Genomic DNA, 23,631 nt, shown 5'->3' with positions numbered 1-23,631 from the left:
ACAAATTACTCGGAACACGTATTTTGACTGTACTGCTTAGATCGCCATTTGTGGCCTATTTACATGTTGATGCCAAATTCCATTAAAATGGCCTATGTGCTAAATTAAAAGTCAGTTAAACAAGGCAGAGTAATTTTAAAGTCCTGAAAGTCCCAAGATCTATTGTTAGATATTTAGCAACTGAGATATTTCAACATTATTCCCAAACTTATAACACTTGTTATGTGAACTGCCTCTAGAAAGTACGATACAAGGAGAATGCAGCGGTGTCTCTAATGGAGACCCAGAAGTAGGTCCTTGTCAGCCTCGTGTTCCCTCATTCTTTGGCAGATGGCAGATTTGCTTCCTTGGAATATATTTGAGAGAGAAAGTAGCTCCTTACAGGCCATAATTGTTATGGTACAGTGTTTGCAAATATAGAATTCACATCCTTTTGCATTTATTTGGGTTTTGTGGTTTATTTTCGTGTTGCTTTTGTGTGTCTCCACATAAGTCATCAGTCTTACTTCAAAAGTAATAATATTTGTCAGAAAAGGTATCTATGTATTTTAAAATATCCATGTCCTGAATTAATGGTCCAAGGAGCTGTCCAGATTTAAAGTGAATTTTTATTTCTTTGTCTCCATTTTGGGGGATCTGTGTCAGAAAGGCCAGTGTCCTACACAGAGTTCTCAGATGGCCTGTGCTCCAAGTCCTAGCTCCTGAGCCCCGTCTCCAGTCTGATCCAGCCACGACTTCTGACGATGTCTTGCCCAGGCTTCGATCACAGAATACCGCCCACTGGGTGGCACATAAAAATTAAGCAGTTATTTCTCACAGTTCAGGAGGCTGGAGGTAGAAGGTGGGCGTGCCAGCGTGGCTCTGGAGGGAGTCCTCTTCTGGGTGGCCCACGGCTGCCTTCTCACTGTGTGGCAGGGCCGGGAGAGGAAGCAGATTTTCTCGTGAACTCTATGAGGGCACTGTTTCCACTCACGAGGGCTCCACACTTGGGACCTCATCTAATTCCAAGCAGCTCCCAAAGGCCCTACGTCCCAAGACCCCCACAGCAGGAAGCACATTTCAACACATGGTTGGGAGAAGGAGGACACAAACATCCGTCCATAACAACAACAACAAAAAGTGACTGAGAGCCTAACAGGTCAGAGCTCAGGAGTCCAGTCACTTGTTTGTGTGTGGAAGGGGAGAGGTGCCGTGACTGCCCAGGTCTGGCCTCCACAAATGCCAGGGTTATCTACCCACGCTAGCCCAGTGCATGGGGAAGCTTCCAGCTGGTTCTTTCCATCCCACCCTGGGAGGGGGATACACCTCCTTTACCATCAAAAAATGCTTTTTTTTTTTTTTTAAAGATTTCACTTATTTATTTGACAGACAGAGATCACAAGTAGGCAGGGAGAGAGAGGAGGAAGCAGGCTCCCTACTAACCAGAGAGCCCCATGCGGGGCTCGATCCCAGATTTTATTTCCTATTAGGGAACGTTCTCAAATGTGGGATAAGCCAGAGGTTGTGGGGATGCGGATATGAAGTAAATGCTCAGTTCTCTCCATTCCCTCCCTCCTCCAACCTGGCAAGTGGAGTCTGGGAGGCTTCTCGCGTCTCAGCCTCAGGTCCCAGACATTCACTCCGTGCTGTGTTGGTTGACGCGCTGTGGGAGAGGAATGGCCGTCTGTGGGGAGTAGGAAAGAGGAGGAGAAAGTGATGTCTGTTCCTGAACGGGAAGAGGTTGGGAGTTTGTAGGACTATCTGGAGAGGGGGTGGCTCTGATCTAATGGCCCACGGTTATCCGCTGCCCGGACACTGGCTCTTTTCTTTTCTGAAGGTCCGGAATATCACCAGCCAGGGCCCTCCAGTCTGGCTCACTGTGACTCCGTTATTTCCTGACAGGCTTTTCTTCCTGATTTGATCCTGGGTCAAAAACATATGGCACAGACCACAGTGGCCCTCAGCTACCTGGCTTCAAGTCACCATCGCTATCTCCTGCCTCCACGGCTCATTGTCAATAAATACATATACAGACCATTTCAATAAACAAACTTGATTTGGATTTTCAACTTCAAAAAATTCATTTTCAAGAGCAGGACTAGGTCAGCCGTGCGGAAAGCCCCCGCTGACACTGACACAAATACGGAAAGGAGGATTAGGGTTGAAGTGAAGCAGTTTTTCTGGAGCCAGAATATTCTGGTTGCACACACATGTGTGGATGAAGGGCACAGTGTCTGGGAAGAGCCTGAGAATATGTTCTGAAGATTTGTGACCTTGGGTGATTGAAAGACAAAAAAGTATCTGGCCAGACCTGATTTACCGCCATTTACTGGGCAATTGGTCAGTGACACAGAAAAGAGTGTCACGGGGTTAGAGGACACAGAAGAAGCCAGCTTTGCTGAGTCTATAGACCCCTGCTCGTGCAGTCTCCACCCCTACCAACCTTCCCTCCGGCTCTCACTCCACCTCTGGCCCCGAGTGGTCAGCAATGCCGGTTCGACCCACAAGTGTTCAGAATGGTGGGCTGTCCTCCAGATTAACCATGAAAGGGAATGCAAAGCTCCAAGCTCGGACTACTGAGTTCCCGCACAGACCTGTGATTCCTGTCTCTAACTACCAGTCCCTCGTCCCTCCTCATTTTCCAGCTCTCTGGGCCTCAGACAAGGTTGTTCACCTGTAAACCCCATAGAGCTGAACAGACCATTTACCTTGAACTTTGAGAAGAGCTTAGTCCCCAGCTCACAACCACCAGAAACAGCTCTGCCTGCAGATGGCAGGAGTTTCTCTCTACCCGCAGCAGTGTTCCCGTGGGAAGTGAGAGAAGGGCTCTCACGGCTCATGTCCAATTCTTGGAGTCACAGCCACTTTGTTGTAGCCTCTTACAGCTGCTGCATGTCCCATACTGATGAGGTCTGTTGTCCTTGGGCTGCAGCCACCTCAGCCGCTGTCGCTCCTGGAGTTATCACAAGGAGATGCCGTGTCACCACCTGTCACATCAGCTCCGCCAGCTCCACAGTGATCACATCTGCCACCATCCCCTCGGCAGCAGTCCCCACCTGGCTCCGGCACAGACTGCGGTTCACCTTAGAGCCTCATCTCCCTTCACACAACAAAATAAATATTTTGTGAGCTAAAGGTGAAGTTTTAAAAAGTGAAGTACAGAAATAAATAAAAAGAGGGGTTTTGGTTAAATATGATAGACTGAGCAAAAGGAAAGACTTACTCCATTCCACCCACCTGCCAAAGACAGGTCTGTCACCAGGCTGCACTGTCATCTCTGCGGCCTTTGCTGTCTGTTGCCTGTTTTTTTCCCCAAATAATTGAGAAGTAGAATAACCTCCGTGTCCCTTTTCATTTTTTTTTAAATATTTGATTTATTTTACAAGTAGGCAGAGAGGCAGGCAGTGAGAGAGAGAAAAGAGGAAGCAGGCTCCCTGCTGAGCAGAGAGCCCAATGCGGGACTCGATCCCAGGACCCTGAGATCATGACCTGAGCCGAAGGAGGAGGCTTTAACCCACTGAGCCACCCAGGCGCCCCTGTGTGCCTTTTCTAAGAGGAAGGTGAGAGTGTTCAAGTTGGAGGGTTTTTCTCATACTGGATGATGACATTTCTGCATAGGGAACTATGATTTATTACAAGTAAATTATGTACTGGAAACACTTAGATCACAAATGAGGCAACTTGGAATAATAATTCTGATGAGAGGCTCTCTACTGCAAAGACACGTCATCTATTCGACTCTTCGGAAGCATGGGCTCTTCTCAGCTAACAAGATCTGAAGCAGTCTGCCCAGAGGAGAGAGGCTTGGTAAGCAGTGTTTCTTCACTGAACCCCTTCAGGAGGGGAGACAGGCTGAATAACGCCCCAAGGCCCAGGCTCTGGTCAACACTAAAATTAATATTCTTTTCCTTAACATTTTAAAGACTTACTGAATGAAGAATAACTTCTAGAAGTCAGCTGGGGAGGAAAAAAGAAGAAACAAGAAAAGCTGATTGGAAACCCTTCGTGCTGAGGCCAGATTGTCAATGGACGGGCCTCAGCACAAGTAGGGGTGCCACTGTGTCTCTGGGCAGCCCCCCCACATCGGCGGGTGGAAGTCCTGTGCTTAGAGCTGGTCAGTTTCGCAGACTGGAAATCCTCCAGTCTCTGTCTGAAGGGTATATGATAAGCCTGCCTCTGCAAATTCTGGGCAATCCCACTAATTATTGTTGAGACTTCAACTTGACCCCCCCAAAACATGCATTTTTCAGCATGTGGTGGGTCACCCCCACTTTCAGCTATGCCTCGTGTTCCAGAGTTCAAGGCCTATCTGGTTCAGTTTCTCCAGAGAGTGAATTACACCCCCATCTTATGCAGAGGTGAGGGAGGGGTCCCAGGGGAGAGGACCAGATGTGGCTGTTCCACCTGCGCCTTTCTTCCAGCTCTCCTGCTGTCAGCCCAGGGCCACACCCCTGCCTTCAAATGTTGCTGAAGACTGCACGCCTGGATCTTTCTGGAACTCAAGGGCAGAATCTATTTCACTTCTTTTTACCTTCTCCCTGTAGGCATTTAAACGATTTGACTGCATGCTCAGGAGAAAAGCCATAAGTCCTTTCTTTTGTTCAGTCTATCATGTTTAACCAAAACCCCTCTTTTTTTTTTTTTCCTGTACTTCACTTTTTAAAACTTCATCTTTAGCTCATTAAATACTTATTTTGTTGTGTGAAGGGAGATGAGGCTCCAGGTTGAACCGCAGTCTGTGCCGGAGCCAGCCAAAGATGCATCATTTATTCTGCGTCCCCTGTTTCTCTCTTGTTTGTCACACACAAGGGAGCTGAGTGTACTTTGCCTGCAGAAATCAGAAATGGGATCATAAAACATGCAACATTTTCTCTCATTTTCTGAAGTGTTCAGGCAGGTAAGGACATGTGGAGGGAAGTTTTAGAAACACCGGAGATGATTCATGGGACCGCATGAAGGGGTGACTGTGGATGTAGAGTGAAAAATAAGGCTGATCGGAAGAGTTTGTACTAAACATTAAAGGACATTTGATGCCGTATTAAAAAGTTGGCCTTTATGTGTAGGACCATCGGGTCACAATATAATAAGGTAAGCATCACATTTTAAGACACCCACGAACCACCTTGGGAGGACCTGAGTAAGTGGCCTCATAGTGGTTTCCTTTCCAGTTATATTTAATAAGTCATTTCTTCAGCTTTTACTCTCCCAAGACACTTTTTTGCAATTCTCTCAGTGTCTCATGTGTCTGTGGTTTTTACTTCTTTTTGCATCTGAGTGGGACATTGAAGCATTACTCATCTGCGATGTGCCACGTAAGCTGTCCCCTGACTGACTGGGGAACTACACAGAGGCACAGAGACGACCAGAGAGGGCTCAGTGGAAAGCAAATCCAGGGGACACAGGACAACCGGCCTAGCTTCGATTGTTCTCCTGACCCACCACGGACAGATCAGCAGAGTGTGGGAGCCTCACAGCCTTGGGCAGTTTGACAGCAACCTCTGCCCAGTTTGCTGGCTGACTCCTCGGCTATGCAGATCTCCAATAAACCCTAGGGAGTTAGGCTGAAAGAAATGAAAATTACAATTAAAATCTCAGCAGACATGTCAGCAGCTGCATACTCTGGGGAAAAGAAATTCTGTAGCACTAAAAAAAAATTGTCAAAATTTACAGTTGCTACAACGTATTAGCTAAAATACCAAAAAAAAGAGATGTGCAAAGAAACAGGAAAGTGTGACTCATCCTTGAGAGAGAAAAATAGTTGATAGAAACTGACTTTTAGTGAGCCCAATGTAGGCTTTATCAGGAAAAGATTTTGAAGCAACTATAACAAATACATTCGTATAAGTAAAGGAAATATTATGACAACAATACAACTACTCAAGGATATCAACAGAGAAATGGGAACACCAACACACACACACACACACACACACATACACTCACATTCTAGAGTTGGAAAACACCACACTGACGTTTTGAAAAACTCACTAACTGGGCTCAACACCTGACCTGAAGATTGCAGAAGGAGATATCAGCGAGCTCCGAAGAGAGCAACAGAAATTATTCCGTCTGAAGAACAGAGGGAAAACAGATTAAAGGAAAACAAAGAGAGTCTCAAAGACCAATGAGATAACATCAAATATCTAATAGGAATTCCAGAAAGACATGAAAGACTGAATGGAGCAGAAAAAGATATTTGAAGATATAATGGCCAAAAACTTCTCAAATTTGATGAAAAACATTAACCTGCAGATCCAAGAAGCTCAACTAATCTTAAATAGGATAAACAGGAAGACGTCTATGCCCAGGCAAGAAGAAACTCTTGAGGAAGGAAAACTTACAGAAGCTTTTCTCTTTGTCTCCGTCTTGGTGTGGGCAACTTTGTGACACTTCATGTTCAAAGAGTCAAACAGGTGGAAAGCAGAAGAGTGGGAAGAGATACATAATGCAAGCGAACGATTTGGTAGCCGACTGGATAGATCAGTCAAAATATGCCTTAAGAAATGTATTTATGTATTTCTTATGTATTTCTCGTGCCCTTGGGTTGATAAGTGAATCATGATGTAACACTGTAAAAGGATAATATCTAAAAACAGCCCCAAAATGTGTGAAGCGAAAACTGACAGAAGTGGGGTAGAAATAGACAATTCGAACAGCTGCCACTGGAGATTTCAGTGTTCTTCTCACCGTAATCGATAGAACAACTAGACAGAAAATCAGGTGACGATACAGACAATCTGAACAGAGCCACCACCCAACTTGACCATATTGATATGTTGAGAATGCTCCACAGATGGTGACTTAGAGTAAAATTTAGAAACTGGGCTATATTTCACCCAAAAGGTAAAGCCTAACAACCCACTCGAGACCAATCAACTAAGCAGAAAGGACAGAGCAGAGCAGGACTTGCAAGGCCCAGAGTCATAAAGATTGACTGGGGAGGCGGTGCTGCACATGACCATCTGAAAACCAGGGGCAGGGTCCTCACGGGTCAGGGAGGGAAATGCTTTTACTGCTTAGAAAGAGAAGCAAAGCTGGACCAGTAGAATCTGGGGAAGGTGCGGGTGGGGTGAGAGAGAAAATCAGTGGAGCCTCAGGCTGGAGCTGACAAGCCCAGGGCCCATCGCAGAAAACGGACACAGAACCAAGCTCCAGAAGGAACCAAAAATCCTTCCTGAGATTTCACTGGAGATCATTTGTTCCAAAGTATCATTGTTGGGGGGGGGGGGGGTAGCAAAACAACAAAGTAACTTTGGGCCAGAAATCTGAGGAGCTCAGGCCAGCCTCTCCCCTATCTGGCCAGACAGTGTGGAGGCCAGGAAACTGCACCAGACCTCAGCGAACCCCGCCAGCAGAGCCAAGCCAACCAGCCTGGACCTCAGTGAGATTGGAAAACATCGATGTAAACCTATCCCTTTCTCTGCTCTTCTGTTTGCTTTCTTTTCCTTCAGCCTTTTGTTTTGTTTTCATTTTTAATTCCAACCAAGTCCCAGCTGAACCAAGGGGAAACTGATTTCCCACACCTCAATCAGGCTAAACATTGGCAATGCGTTGGAGGCCACACGGTGGCCACCGTGGCCGTGGCCGTAGAGCAGGGAGCCTGCGGCTGAGAGCAAAGCAAGGAAGTGGGACAGAGAGGGGTCCGGGGCTGTGGGACCTACCTTCCTTCCTAGGGATTTCTACCTTTCCTTTGCGCTTTCCCTGGAAGTCTGCGCCTGCACCGTGGCCTTGGGCACGGGGCCTGTGACTTGCCATTGTTGGGGCAGGAGAAACAAACAAAGGATGGCCTCTGTGGAATTGTGGAATGTTTATTATTCTAAAGAACAGCATCTGTCTTCTCTCACAGGAAATCCTGTCGTCATATCTGAGAACGGCCCCCGTAATAAACAGTCTTCTGTGCCTTTATTTTGTTCCGACTTTATTGAGGTACGATTGCTTTATCACATCTGTAAGGTTAAAGAGTACAGCACGGTAATTTGATACAAGTGTATATGGAGAAATGATCACCACAATAAGGTTCGTCCCTCATGTTCAGCTGCAAGGTTTCCGGAAGCATGTGAAGGTAGGTGACCCGTCTGAGGGCACCCACCCGGGGGCAGTGGCTCACTGAAAAGCGGGGCCCACAGTTGTTCAGGCTGTTGGCCTCGTGACCAGACCCTCTCATGTGATCCCAGTCCTGGTTCCGGCCCTGCCTTTCCTCCTCCTCTTCCCCAGGGAGTGAGGTCGGGGACACAACAGCCTTGAAGAGAACAGCGGACTCAGAACTGTGACCTCCTGGGATGTTTAAGAGCTTGGAGGAAGCCAGAGAAAGTTCTCACTGGTGGAGAGTGCCCTGATACGCAAGAGGGACACACGGCCACTTGCACAAGTTTAAGGGACATTTCAGAAGTCTGTTCCTAGCTTTAGAAAAAAATACATTTTCTTCCTTTGCGTTAAGATTTTATGTATTGTCTTCCCTTAATCTCTTCTGCAGAAAATAAGCAAGTGAAGTATGACATGAACAAAAATTTATTATTATTTTCTGTGACTAATATGTAAATACTTATGTTCCTACTTCCTGTCTTTCCCTTCGTTACTTTTCATTTCTGTGCTCACTTTTCAGAAGCTTTCCAAAGGGAATTTAGGAACTGATCGCAAGCTTTATTTGTCTTCCTATTTTCATTGTTCTCCTTTGCAGTCTAGTTTGTAATGGAGATTTATGCACCCAGATCAAAAGGAAACCCACTTACAAGTATATATGGGATAATCTGCACGCTGATGTTATCATTGTTTTATAAACCCACATTTAGAGATTGTGAAGATGCAGTTTCGTGGGTTAGAGTCTCACTGAGAAAATCATTCCTAGTCCTAAAAAGGGCAGAACTGGAGGATTTTGTGATTAAAATGCAAAGAGAAATTTTGGCAAAAGAACTTCCTGAGCCTGGTAGTACAGAACTTACATGGTCCAAAGAGCACAGGACACAATGAAATCTTCATCTTGAGAAGACCGAAGCTGGCGAAGGACTTCTGCAAGAACTTCTCAGGTCCCTTTTTGCTTTAAGGTTCTATAATTTTGTAACACTGTCACCAACTCTGTGTGCTAGACTGTTATTTTACGTTTTAACTAAATATGACTTCCTTTAAATAATAATAATTCATATTTTAGTGAAATCTAAAATGATTCATTGCCAAATTAAAAAGGGGAGGAAATGTCGCCACCAAAGAAAATGAAGCTGACCTTACTGTTCTACGGTTTTGTAAAACCATTCCACCTGAAGGAAAATTGTAATATTTTCCTCTGTTTACAAATAGCAGACGCTTACCAATTATGTGTGAACCTTGCAAATTTTATCAAATGTGTGTTTACCACACAAATGAGTTGTCGTTTTGGACAAGGAGAGAGAGACGTTTAAGCCTCAGACTTGATAAATGGCAGAAGCCCACGTAACTGCTAAAAACCAATCTGACAGGAATCGGCAACGATAACAAACAGAACAATGAAGGTCCACTATCTCAGAGTTCGCAGAAGAATGGCTTGGCTCCTGGCCAGGTGGATAATCAGTCTATTTTAGGGTAAATCGCACAAACCAATGGACTTTTTCAAATAATATTAAATTAGGTGTGGCTGTCTTCTTTCTTTCTTTCTTTCTTTTTTTTTTTTAAAGAGGATTTCCTGGCAATCTGCCCAGAAGTTATGATACTATCTTTGTATATTTTCATTAAATGGTACATAATGCACCTATGATAAGAAACAATGGGTCTTTGGTATCAGCTTTTTTATTCTGGATGTTTGTGGAGTTTTATTCTCAGTGGTTCTTTTGACTTCATTAGTCTACCTCAAGGCTGAATGTACCTTAGTCCAAGTCCCTTAAAGTACATCCACTGTGATGCCGCATCAGCACGAGCACAGTAAGATTGCCGCAATGCCTCTGTGGCGGATTGGCCTCCACTCAGAGAGGTGTGCGAAGGAGAGACAGTGCTGCTACCCGCAGAACCTGAGGTTCCCACACACGTGTCTTTGAAACCAAATATCTGTATTTATTAGCACATTGCAATAATTGCTGCCTAATTAACTTCTCTTCTTGTCAAAATATACCCAAGCTAAAATTTTGTTTGTTGTGGGGAGAAAATGATCCTCAAACTCAAATCACTTAAGATTCTATTTATTATTAAAGCTTCCATAGAGCTGTGAATTTGTTTTTTAATACTAGGAAGAATATTCATTTTTACTAGTTGGAGATACTATAAATCCATTGAAAAATTTACGGAAAGGGTAAATTTTCAGTCAGTGAAACGTTGGCCCTTCAGCTCAGGTCATGATCGCAGAGTTCTGAGATCAAGACCCACGTCAAGTTCCTTGCTCAGTGGGGAGCCTACTTTTCTCTCTGTCTGCTGCTCCCCCTGCTTGTTTAGTATCGACAAATGAATTGATAGAATCTTAAAAAGATATTTGCAGAAAAATTAAGACATGATTTACTCTTATATGTATTTGGTACAAAATTTAAGGTTATATTAAAGTAATTGCTCAAACTTTGTTTATTTAGTTGTTTTATTTGTTTATTTACTTGCTTATTTATTTAAGTAGGCTCTACGCCCAATGGGAGCTTGAACTCAGGACCCCAACTGAACCAGCCAGATGCCCCATTAATTGCTCAAACTTTAAATAATGCTCAAAATGTTTAAAAATCCAACATTCCTAACAAAACTCTCAGCAAAATACAAATAGAAAGGAATTCCTTCAACCTCATAAAGGACAACCTACAGCTAACATCATCATATTTAATGGTGAAGACTGAGTGCTTTTCCCCTAACACTGGGAATGAGACGACAATATCTGTTCTGAGTACTTCTATTTAAGATAGTACTAGAGATCTTCAGCTTTGCAATAAAGCAGGAAAAATAAATAAAAGGCACACAGATCAAAAAAGAAGAAGTAAGGCTATTTATATTCGCAGGCAACATATGGTTACCTATAGAAAATCCTATGGAATGATAAGAAAAGTTGCTAAAATTAATAATTAAGTGTAGCAATGTTACAGATACAAGATTAATATATAAAAGTCAAGTATATTTCTATATACTAGTGAAGAACAATCTCAACTTGAAATTTTAAAAAAAATCAATGCCTTCTTTAATAAAGCATCAAAAATATTAAACATTTAGGGATAAATCTGACCAGACATGTTAAGACCTATATGTCAAACAGCGTAAAACATTACTGAGGGGTGCCTGGGTGGCTCAGTGGGTTAAGCCTCTGCCTTCGGCTCAGGTCATGATCTCAGGGTCCTGGGATCGAGTCCTGCATCGGGCTCTCTGCTCAGCAGGGAGCCTGCTTCCCCATCTTTCTCTGCCTGCCTCTCTTGTGATCTGTCTCTCTGTGTCAAATAAATAAATAAATAAGTTGCTGAGATAAATTAGGGGGGTCTTAAATTATTGGAGACATGAAGTGCTTTCATAAAATAGAAGAATAAGTATTAAAATATCAAGTCTTCTGAAATTGATCTTTAAATTCAGTGAAATCCCAATCAAAATCAGGATTCCTTTTTTCTGCAGTAGTTCATAAGTTGATTCTAAAATTCATATAAAAATGCAAACTACCTGGGATAGTCAAAACAAGGAATAAAGTTGATAGATATACACCATTTGGTTTCAAAATTATTATAAATCTGCAGTAATCAAAGTTGTGTGGAATTGGCATAAAGTAAACATTTAAGAAGAGAGTGTCCAGAAATAGATGCAATTGGTTTTCCACAAAGTGCCAAGATAATTCAGTGAAGAAAGGAAAAATTTTCTTAATAAATAGTACTGGAATAATTGGATAACCATACCCCTCAGAAATGAACCTCAGGGGTGCCTGGGTGGCTCAGTGGGTTAAGCCGCTGCCTTCAGCTCAGGTCATGATCTCAGGGTCCTGGGATCGAGTCCCGCATCGGGCTCTCTGCTCAGCAGGGAGCCTGCTTCCCTCTCTCTCTGCCTGCCTCTCTGTCTACTTGTGATTTCTCTCTGTCAAATAAATAAATAAAATCTTAAAAAAAAAATGAACTTCATACCTACTTCACATCTTAGGCAAAAATTAACTTGAACTGTATTACAGACCTAAGTGTAAAATTAATCTTACAGTAATTCTAGAAGAAAATATAGGAGAAGATCTTGATGACCTTTGGTTTGTTGAAGAGCTCTTAAAAACAATACAAAAAGCATGAAGTGAAAAAGAAAACAAATTAGTAAGTTGTACTTCGTCAAAATAAAAAGATTTTGCTCTTTAAAAGACTGCCCTGAAAGTGAAACAAGAAGACACAAACTGGAAGAAAATCCTCAGAAAACCTTTATCATACAAAGTACCTTATCTAGTATATCAAAATATCTCTTGTTAACTAGTCAGAAGAGAACCCTTACTTAAAATGTGCAAAACAGGGGTGCCTGGGTGGCTCAGTCATTAAGCGGATGCCTTGGGCTCAGGTCCTCACCCCAGAGTTCTGGGATCAAGCCCCACATTGGGCTTCTCTGCTTACCAGGAAGCCTGATTCTCCTTCTCCCACTCCCTCTGCATGTGTTCCCTCACTCGCTGTGTCTTTCTCTGTCAAATAAATAAAAATTTTTAAAAAAATCTTTAAAATGTGCAAAATAATTGAATAGACACTTAAGCAAAAAAGATATATGACCACACATGAAAAGGTCATTGTGAGCCATTAAAGAAATACAAATTAAAATTGTAATGAGATATCTTACACAACCACTAGAGTGGCAACAATTAAAAAGACTGACAGGGTGCCTGCGTGGTTCAGTCGTTTAAGCGTCTGAATGGCTCAGGTCATCATCCAGGGTCCTGGGATGGAGCCCTGCATTGGACTCCCTGCCCAGTGGAGAGCCTGCATCGCCCTCTTCCTCTGCCTGCCACTCTGCCTACTTGTGCTCTCTCTCTGTGTCAAATAAATAAAATCTTGGGGAAAAAAAAAAAAAAGATAAAAAGACCGACAATATCAAGTGTTAGTGAGAATAGGAAGCAACTAGAATTCTTACATGCTGCTGATGGAAGTGCAAAGGGGTCCAACCACTGTGAAAACCCACTTGGCAGTTTCTTCATTAGTTGTTCCTATAATTTGACCCCACCTTTCCACTCCTGCCCCAACCACTCTACTCAAGAGAAACAAAAGTACGTTCTACACAAAGATTTATGTACAAATGTTCATGGCAGCTTTATCTACAATAGCCAAAACTTTAAGCAACTCAAATGTCCATCAAAATTGGATGGATAAACAAATTGTGATATGTTCATATGGGAAATACGTAACAGCACGAATGAATCTCAAAGTAATTATTCTAAGGTGAAAAAAGCATGGCCAAAAAAAAAAGTTTCTGCTGAGTTCATTTACATAAATTTCATAAGTTTACATAAACTCTAGGAGATGCAAACTAATATATAGCAACAAAATTTCCAGTCATTGCCTGAAGGTGAGTTGGGGGAAGGGAGAAAAGGCACAAAGAAACATTTGGGGATGATAGTGTTAACATTCCTCATCCACATTGTGGTGATGGTTTCATGAGAGTATAAATATGTCAAAACTCATCACATTTTATATCTTATACATATGCAGTTTATCACATGGAAATTGTGTCAATAAAACAAAAAATAATGCTTTGTTAAACACTGTTCTTTTTATTCTGCCCAGTTTGCTTATGAATAAAACCATGTTAGCAATCCAGACTTGCATCGCTTCCCCCAACATTTCAAAATTCTATGCTTTCAGTAGTTAAATGATAGTTACATTGTTAAGTTAAAATGATATTTAAGGTGTCAAAATGTGGTTTAATGATTCTTATTAAAAGTTACTTCAGAAAATGTGGAAAATATTTTTTAAGTATTACGTATATCTCTTACCACTTAGGAGTAACAGCTGCTATTTTTGTTTTCAGACTTTTTCATGCATATATATAAACATAATAATTTCTTTTAATTGGGATTATATTGCATGTCATGTTCTGTATGTAGCATTATATTACAAACATTTTTACATGTAATTGTCAAAATGCAATTTTTTTCTCTTATGTAATAAACATTACATTGTAATGGGTATGCCACAATTTCTTTAACTTTCCTTGTTTGGGGACATTTATGTTGTCCCCAGGATTGCAGTAGTATGTATTTGGCTGTGTAAACATCTGTGTGTGTATGTGTGTGTGTGTGTGTGTGTGTGTGTGTTAAACCATTTCCTTATTTTTCAGTATAAGCTCTTAGAAATGGATTAATGACTAAAGAGCAAGACTATATTGAGGACTCCTGACAAGGTGTCCAACTGGCTTTCAGCAACATGGTACCAACTTCATCTTCACTGGAAATATATAACAGTATATGAGAGAGCTTATCTTACTATATTCTCCAAGGTGTTGAATCTTACAGTGCTTTTATATTTTAACACCATTCTCCCCCTCTCATTGTTAAGGAAACAAGGAAATTCCTTGAAGGAACTTATTATTTTCGTATGACATCCTTCTTAAAATATATGAGTCAGCTTTTCAGAAAAGTAAAAACCAGTGCATCACTTTTATGAGATGAGTAGTGGAATTAACATTCATTAACATTGCATTACAATGCTTGTCAATCTCACAATTTTTCTTTTGCTAATATACAAATTACCTGCTCTAAATAGTCTCTGATTCTGATCCATGATCACATAAAAATTTTTAAGATTTATTTTTTTAAGTAGGCATCATACCATACACAGCATGGAGTCAGCATCAAACTTACGACCCTGAGATCAAGACCTGAGCTGACATCAAAAGTCAGAGGCTCAATTGTCTGAGCCACCTAGGCCCCCTTAAAAGATTTTTAAGGCCCGGTTTGTGAAATGGTGAATTCTTCTTTCTTTCTCATGTAATGTGTTTGGCTTATTTCTTTTTCACTTAATGATAGGTCTCCAGTAGAAACTGTTACCTGGTAAGAAGTGACAATTACTTAGCTACAAATATCAAGTATAGGGCGCCTGGGTGGCTCAGTGGGTTAAGCCGCTGCCTTTGGCTCAGGTCATGATCTCAGGGTCCTGGGATCGAGTCCCACATCGGGCTCTCTGCTCAGCAGGGAGCCTGCTTCCCCCTCTCTCTCTCTCTGCCTGCTTCTCTATCTATTTGTGATTTCTCTCTGTCAAATAAATAAATAAAATCTTTAAAAAGAAAAAAACAAATATCAAGTATAATTTTATAGACTGAATAGTTAAAACCGAAGACTTATTCTAGGATCTACAGCCTGTTTAGATCCCTCTTGTAAATAGATATGTTTTTTAAATATTTTATTTATTTATTTGACAGAGAGCGAGAGCACAAGCAGGGGAGCAGCAGAGGGAGAGGGAAAAGCAGACTCCCCACTGAGCAGGAAGCCTGATATGGGACTTGATTCCAGGACCTTGGGATCACAACGCAAGCCGAAGGCAGACACTTAACCAACTGAGCCATCCAGGTGCCCTGTAAATAGATTTTTAGATACATCTATATTTAGATAAATCTAAAAAATAGGTTCCCTGTTTTTTAATTGTGTTATATCAGAGACAAAACTAAGACACAGGTTAAGTGCTAGGGTCTTTCTATTTTCGTGAGTTCTACAGAATGCTGAGTCTTCTGGTCTTTCTTTGATGATTCTGGCCTTTAACCAAATGACTGATGTGCTCCTGCTGGTCTAGCACCAATGAGTGGTCTAGCCTCAGATAGCCTGTGAGGCAGTAGGGCCCTTGGCCCTCAAGATAATTCGGGCAGGGCCAACATCTAGGGGTCAATGTTAAATCAGCTTTCAGTGGGTATATTCAAGAAGAAAAGTGGTAAAGAAGCAGACAAAAAGTTGTACTGTTTGAAGCCAACGAGGGGTTCAGTGTGCTGTGAATGAGGCCTACAGGCCTGTCCAGAGGCTGTGATTAAAGGTGATTTAAAGATCAATAATGCATATTCGCTGGATATTGCAGGATGTTATCAAACTGTGTTGAGATGATGACAAGTGGTAGGGAGAGGCTACGTGCACATCTGTTCCAGCCGGTGCCTGGATGTTTGCAGGTGGAGGTGGCTGTTAGCTTGGAGTCAAGAAAACAGGTGGAGAGTAAAGCCGCGACCCAGGAAAGACACTTGGACGGGGAAGTTACTGTCAGAACCACCTGACATGACATGACCTTGGGCATGAAGAATGGCTTGAGGGCAGTAAAGAGGAGCAATCTTGAGTTTTCTTTGTAATTTAAATAACTCTGACTTGAGGCTTCCTAGGGTCTCTACGTCAGTATCCGTCCGTGTCCGTACTTTTCCCCACGCAGGCATCCGGAGAGAGTGGGGAGAACGATGCCTTCTGCATCAAAGGAAGCAGGTCTCAGAGGTGCTGGCCCTGCGAGGAGATGAGAGGTCAGCCGGGTTGTCTGGATCCAGTTTTTACCAAAATGATGGGCCAGAGAAAGAAGGAACCTTAGACAGTCTGACCTAGTTACATTTGCATTTTCCCAGGAAAAATGAGTAAGTGGTGGAACGGTCACACTCTTAAGGCTGCTTCTAAGTTTGAAATTTCTCTGTGATGTTATTTCAACCCCGTATATGCTTTTCTTCTTTTGAAAGCTGTAAAATTCCTCAGAAACACTTGGAGTCGTTTTCTGGCGCAGAGAGGAAGAAGGCGGGAGAAACAATGACACTGCGTTCAGGGCTGAAAAGAGAAGAAAGCTCAACTGGGGAGTGCAGGGTGGTGCTAGAAGAAAGCCAGGGTCCCACCTGGATCTGGGAGAAAAGGATGAAAAAGGGAACTGGCTTGGCAAGGAGACCTGTCCCCAGCCATCTGCACATGCAGGAGAAGCTGGCCACCGAAGGCACTGCACGTTCCCAGGCAGGAACGACGGGTGGCACTCAACAGCGGAGAAGAAAAAAATCATCAGATACTGACACGTTCTTTAAGATCATGAAGTTGATTTTTATTTAGGGGTACCTGGGTGGCTCAGCGGGTTAAAGCCTCTGCCTTCGGCCCAGGTCATGATCCCAGGACCCTGGGATGGAGCCCCGCATTGGGCTCTCTGCTCAGTGCAGAGCCTGCTTCTCTCTCTCTCTCTCTGCCTGCCTTTCTGCCTACTTGTGTTCTCTGTCAAATAAATAAAAATAAAATAAAATAAAAAAAAGATCATGAAGTTTACTTTCCCCAAAGAATCTTTTTAAAATCCCACACTGATTTGGCAACTTTCTCATTATCATGCCCTGCGGCACAGCAGCACGTAAGGCCTGGGTGGTTTCCTGAGGGGAAATCCCGATCTCCTGGATTACATAAAATAAAAACATAAAAGAAGAAGAAGGAGAAAAAGGAGCAGAGGTAGAAGAGGAAGGAGAAGGAGAAGTACAACCTTCTAGCCACATTTGTTGGGAGGATCCAGTGACTGGGCCTCTGAAGCTCTTCACGGATCCCCTGGCCTGGAGCAGGTGTTTGCTCAATGCCGTCGTTGCTTCTACTGACACAGTTGTGCGAGTATCTCGGGATTGGGCGCTGAGTACCCAGGGCCACACTGGCTTTGTCGGGGAGAGGGTCATCCAAACTCGGTGGAGTATGGTGGAGACTGCTAGATGTTTTTTGCATCAAACATCTCTTAGGCGATGCTTGAGATCTTTCAGCCTCCTCTGTCTCAGACTTTGGTCTCTTGTCTGGGCCCAGCTGCTGCTGGAGTGTACCAGCTCTGCCCGTCTTCTGACTTCACGCAGATGCCATGTGATGGTCACGCCCCTCAGGACCTGTGCCATTTGCGGGCTGACTCCCCTTGCTGAGGTTTCCCTGTTGTGGAAAGGGTCCTTAAAAGAATGGACATGCCCTTATCTTTCTCAGAGCATGAGCAGGGGGAGGACCAGAGGGAGAAGCAGACCCTGCTGAGTGTGGAGCCCAAGGCAGGGCTCGATCCCAGGACCCTGAGATCATGACCTGAGCAGAAGACAGACATCTAACCAATGAGCCACCCAGGCACCCCTAAGAGTAGATAGGCTTTTCTCTTTTTTTTTTTTTCCCCTCCTGGTTTTGATGTGAGCATGATGGCTGGAGCTAGGGCAGCCCTTCTGGCCACGAAGTAGAAGCCGTATGTTGAGGACGGCAGAGCGCAAAGACAACAGGAGCTGGGGTCGCTGCGGAATGGGCAGGCAGCACACCAGGTCTAGACTGACTATCTGGATATGATTTTGAGAAAGAAAAGTTTCTATCTTTTTAGAAGACTATTATGTGGGGTTTTCTGTCACCCTCTGCTAAGCTGAATCCTAACTATTCAACTAGAAAATTGGCCTTCCATACGAATGAAATGAAGGGAAAGGGAGAAAAAACATCATCAGGTGTGAGTTCAGAAGCATGGAACAGCGGCACTGGATCCAGACGTCAGTGTTTTTACCAACATCACATTCTATCATCTCTTCTAAATTGAGGGTATGCGAGCCAGATGCCCAGTGACTTGGTCACCTTTGAGATAACAGAATACTGACATTCCAGACTAGCAAAAAGCAAACAAAACACTCTCCATCCAGAAAGCTGACCTGTCAGTGCTTCTCATCTATGTGGTTTTTTTTTTTTTAAGATTTTATTTATTTATTTGACAGACAGAGATCACAAGCAGGCAGAGAGGAAGGCAGAGAGAGAGGAGGAAGCAGGCTCCCTGCTGAGCAGAGAGCCTGATGCAGGGCTCCATCCCAGAACCCTGAGATCACGACCTGAGCCGAAGGCAGCAGTTTAACCCACTGAGCCACCCAAGCGTCCCGCTTCTCATCTATGTTAATGTTTGGTATTAGTCGCAGTAGTATTTACTGTGGGTCAGGCTCTGTGCTGAGCTCTCCAAATAGAAAACCCAGGCAACCACGCTCTTTGAAGGATATGTCTGAGAGGGTCAGAGCACTGGCCTGGGATTCCAGTTGAGAAGTTTACCAGCATCCTGGCTAAGACAGTAGCCAAGTTAGGGAGGAGGAGGTGGGCTGTAAGTCTCCTTAAGAGATGATATTCACAGGACTTTATGACTGACGGAAGCAGGGGCTGAAGGGGTTCAGAATTATTCTCAGGTTTCTAGGATGGAGGTCTGGCTAGGAGATGGCTTCACAAATTGAGAGGGAACACACACGAAGGAAGAAAAGGAGAAGGAAGGGGGGAGGATGAGGCTTAGCAGAGAAGGTAGAGAAGATGATGGGTCCCACCCTGGGCATGTTGAATGTGAGTTATCCCTGGGCACCAAGGAGAGATGGAAACAAGAAATGAACAGACGAGCCTGGATCTCGGGGAGAAGGCTTGGTTAGAACACTTTTGGAATGATTTTGTAATGTTTTGTTTGTGACGTTGTGCTTCCCAGTAGACTGAGTTTTGTGGGGGAGGAATAGCCTTGCTAATCTTGTATTCCTGGAACTTAGAACTGAGCCTACAACATAGTCAATGCTCTATGAATGTTGGGGCAGTGATTGGCAGTAAAATAAATGAATGAATGAATTTCAATCCATCAAAAAGTTACACATTTTTGTCATTTCAAGTTGCGACTCCATATATGTTCGAATGGAAACATGTTTACAGAGCTCGGTTGGCTGCAGAGTACCATGGATGGGGTCCATTGTGTTTTCATGAGCTTCTGCAGGCTGGCCTCAGCACAGAGCCACCCTTCAGTTATGGCCACAGGAAAAAAGAGAAAAACACCTTTCAAATTCCAAAGAAGCTGATAGCATACCTTTGGACCAAAAGGTCCTTCACTAGTTGGGAAAATTGTTCTTTTGGGGTTTTTTTCCCCCTGAAGAATTGTCCATAGCATCTAGCAATGCGCCTGGAAGCACCAACTCACGGAGAACTGAGAGGAGGTCAGAGCAGTGGATTGTCACCACCGCATGTGTCAGGGCCACCTGGTCACCCTCTTTTCAAGTCAGATCGTTGTGCCCAAAGAAGGAGTTTTGAGGACAGGAACAGAGGCACAGCCCAGTGATTTGGAAAATATTCCCAAGACTAATAAGTGGACTAAATCCAGGACCCAAGCAGATTTGCAAAGGGCCTACAGTTTGTCCTCTTCCCCCCCTTTCATCACCCGTAGTTATCAGTAACAGCAAAGGATTTCCTGGGAATAGCCAATTCTGATTCAGACCATCTCCAGCTTTTCTGTCATCATTACGTAGATGTTATTATCTTCTTGATGAGAAAAGTATTCATACATTCAATTTCTAACTTATTTTTTTTTCTTTTCTTTTCCTGAAGTATATAGAAGCTCCCCCAGCACGAGCCCACTGAAGTCTTGCTCATCTCTGGGTGAGGCTTCTAGAATGCTCTGTCCATGAATGAAACTGGCAGGCCACAGGCTGCCTGGCAGGGATGAGGACGGACCGCAGTAACTAAGTCATTAATTCTCATGTTGTGTAAAAGCAATTTATAGTAAAAGTTGCTTTTGAACTGTTTTGAGTAATGGTGGGTTGTACGCTTTGAGGCTCTCCAGAGAAAAACAGAACCAATAGAGAAATATATGAGAAGATGTATTATAGGAATTGGCTCAGGCAGTTATGGAGGCCAAGAAGTCCCATGATCTGAGGTCTGCCAGCTGGAGAGCGAGGGGAGCCAGTGGTATCCTTTAGTCTGCGTCTGAAGGCCTGAGACTCGGAGTACAGTGGTCTGTCTCCCAGTCCAAGCCTGAACAAAGGGGCTGCTGGCGTAAGTCCTGGAGTCTGGCGGCCTGGGAACCAAGAACTCAAGAAGAGTGCAAGAAGAGAAGATGGATGTTCCAACTCAACAAGAAAGAGAATTAGCCTTTCCTTCACCTTTTGTTCCATTTGGACCCCCAAGAGATTGTGTGAGACCCGCCTACACTGGTGGAGGCAGCTCTCTTCCCTCAGTACCTGGAGCCAAATGTTAACCTCTTCCAGAAACACCTTCACAGACATGCCCCTCGAAATATTTTTTTTTAAAGGTTTTATTTATTTATTTGACAGAGAGAGAGATCACAAGTAGGCAGAAAGACAGACAGAGAGAGATGAGGAGAAGCAGGCTTCCCACTGAGCAGAGAGCCCGATGCGGGACTCAATCCTAGCCCCTGGGATCATGACCTGAGCCGGAGGCAGAGGCTTAACCCACTGAGCCACCCAGGTGCCCGCCCCCCGAAACATTTTTAACCAGTTATCTGGGTACCCCTTAAACCAGTCAAATTGACAAATAAACTTAACGATCACAGATGTATTTCAGGAAATAAGTGGCCAAGTCCCAAAGTAAACAAACCCGTGCGAGGACTTCATTATTTTACTACAGTAACCATACCTAGACATTATAAACCATTGGTGTTACCAAAAGCAATATTCAAAAAGTATGAGTGATTTTCTCTGCACTTAATTAATGCATTGTGTTGGGACTCAGACTTGAGTACACCAAATTGAGAGCAGCAGATTGTAATTAACATGAGATTTGGAGTCAGGAAATCTAGATTTTAGTCTCACACTAACTTCTTGGGTCATTTCATTCATTCAGCAAATATTTATTGAATATCATATAATGCATCGTGCTAAGTGCTAAGACACAAGAGTGAAAAGAAATTGACATTGTATCCACATTTATAGACTGGTGGTCTAATAGGACAGACATCAACTTTTTAAAAATCCGTGAATTAACAATACAACTGTTATGAAGTCCTACAAAGACAAGTCACATGAAGGTTGTGCCAGGGTGGCAGGTGGCCCGTGCAGGCTTGACTGGGATTGAGAGCTGAAGGATTATCCGGTGTCAACTAGATCAGTGGGGCAGAGGGAGCTGTATATGCAAACTCCTAGTGGCCCTGAGAGAGGACTGGCATATTCTAGGAATTATGCATGGTCAGAATGGCTTGAGCTTGGAGAATAAACGCAAACCAATGACCAATGTTAGGAGGTCAACCAATGGGTCTGGGGAGAGGAAATGGGAAGCCGATGTGAGATAGTCATAACTACGTTTCAGCGCATTAATGCTGGGTTCAATATTGGGAAATAATTGTAGGGGGCACGTGAGCTGACATGAGAAGACCAGTTGCCAGCCTATTGCTGGTCCAGGAGAGAACCATCGTGTGATCTGGTTGGAGGTGGTAGAGATGGGAAAGATGAGACTGAGGCAAGAGGAGGTAAGAGCCGTAGGATTAAGGAATAGGTTGGGCATGAAGGAGGTGAAGGAGAGGGCAGTGTTAAGGAGGGCTCCTGTATTTCTTGTCAAGACGGAATAATGGAAGCTCCCAGACTGTGAGCTCACAAACTCTGCAGATCCTCATTTCTGCTTCTGCGAAGTGAGGGGCAGACTCTTCTTTGAAGTCCTGTCCAGATTCAAAACTATTTGACTGTATTCCAGAATTCAATCGCTTTTTGAAACTAAAGATGCCCCAACTTGAGTGGAAATCCTCATAGATCAATGCTTTAGTAATCTGTCGTTACATAAAAATAGTGCCCAAGCCTTAGTGACTTAAAACAACGTTACCTCATGATTTCTGTGGGTCAGGGAGTCCGGAGCTGCTGAGCTGGGTGGTTCTGGTGTGGGGGGTCTTTCAAGAGGTGGCATTCAGGTTCTTGGCAGGGGCTGCAGTCGCCTGACCGTTTGCCGGGGCTGGAAGAGTCATCGGGTTCCACAGTGGCTTACTCACGCGGCTGTTCGAGGAAGGCCTCAGGTCCACACTGGCTCCCGGCAGGAGGCCTCCAGTTCCTACCATGGATCATCTCCAGAAACTGCTTGAGCTTCCTGGTGATGGGGCCTCTGGTTTGCCCCAAAGCAGGGGATCCCAGAGAGAGCCAATGAGGAAGCTGCAGTGCCTTTTAGGATCTTGTTTCAGGGGTCACATACCAACATTCTACTTTTCTGTTTGTTAGAAGCAAGTCACCATCTAGCCCACCCTCGTGGAGGAGGGGAACCAGGTCCCACCTCTGCAGGGAGGGGTATCAGGGAGCCCACGGATGTATGTGAGAACCACCACAGAAGAGCTTTAAGTCTCCTACACAAGACCCTTCATGAGGGCCGGACACCTTTCCTCCAATAATAAATAATAACTGTGGTATTACATTTAACTAAATTAAAATACAACTAAAGGGTTACAAAGTAGAAAACAGCTGTCTAGAATATTCAGTGCTAAAGTTCTAAAGGGTGAATATTTATTCACTTATTTACTTATATGTTGGGGCACTGGGTGGCTCAGTGGGTTGAGCCTCTGCTTTTGGCTCGGGACATGATCTCAGGGTCCTTGGATCAAGCCCTGCATAGGGCTCCTCTGCTCAGAGGGGAGCCTGCTTCCTCCTCTCTCTGTGCCTGCCTCTCTGCTTGCTTGTAATCTCAGTCAAATAAATAAAATCTTAAAAAAAAATACTTATATCTCTGTCATGAGAGAAGGACAAAGCTTACTGAGTCATAAACAAATGGATATTTGGGTCAAGTATTATGAAACACTATGAAGTGATTCTCTGTACACAATTACTTTCTGTATAGGTCATTAGATACATAATAAATTCTAGAAATTACTTGTTATATATGAGAACCAAATATTTTACGGGTGAGTCAGAATCTGAATCAGAGTTGAAGAATTTTAGAGCTTGAAGAAAGTATACAGATGGTCAGTCTAATCCAGCTCCCCATTTAATAGTAGAGAAAACTGGGAGTTGATAGAAATTTTTTTAAAAATTGTTTTTTTTTTTTTCCCTAGAGCTCTCACACAGTTAGTGAGTGGAAACCACTTTTGATGGGGTGGCCATTTC

General features: G+C 43.5%; 2 long non-coding RNA genes across 3 annotated transcripts in view; one reads left to right on the top strand and one right to left on the bottom strand.

Annotated features, from left to right (window-relative positions):
* Positions 1-19,410, top strand: part of LOC309841406 — a 60,551-nt gene extending 41,141 nt beyond the window's left edge. Inside the window, exons 3-5 of one of the 2 annotated variants that reach the window (XR_014299113.1) lie at positions 15,262-15,409; positions 16,245-16,437; positions 16,537-19,410. This is a non-coding gene — a long non-coding RNA (uncharacterized lncRNA). Of the gene's footprint in view, positions 1-15,261; positions 15,410-15,993; positions 16,438-16,536 lie in introns of both variants that reach the window. The other variant, XR_014299114.1, reaches the window with a different exon arrangement.
* LOC309841411 lies at positions 1,456-4,648 on the bottom strand. The gene is made up of 3 exons (XR_014299121.1): positions 4,179-4,648; positions 2,688-4,129; positions 1,456-1,663 (listed from the first exon to the last, which is right to left on the bottom strand). It is a non-coding gene; the product is annotated as an uncharacterized lncRNA (long non-coding RNA).
* Positions 19,411-23,631: the final 4,221 nt, after the last annotated feature.

The sequence above is a fragment of the Mustela nivalis genome (genome assembly GCF_964662115.1).
Source record: "Mustela nivalis genome assembly, chromosome: 9".
Classification (NCBI taxonomy): domain Eukaryota; kingdom Metazoa; phylum Chordata; class Mammalia; order Carnivora; family Mustelidae; genus Mustela; species Mustela nivalis.
This window is presented reverse-complemented; position numbering and strand designations above follow the sequence as displayed.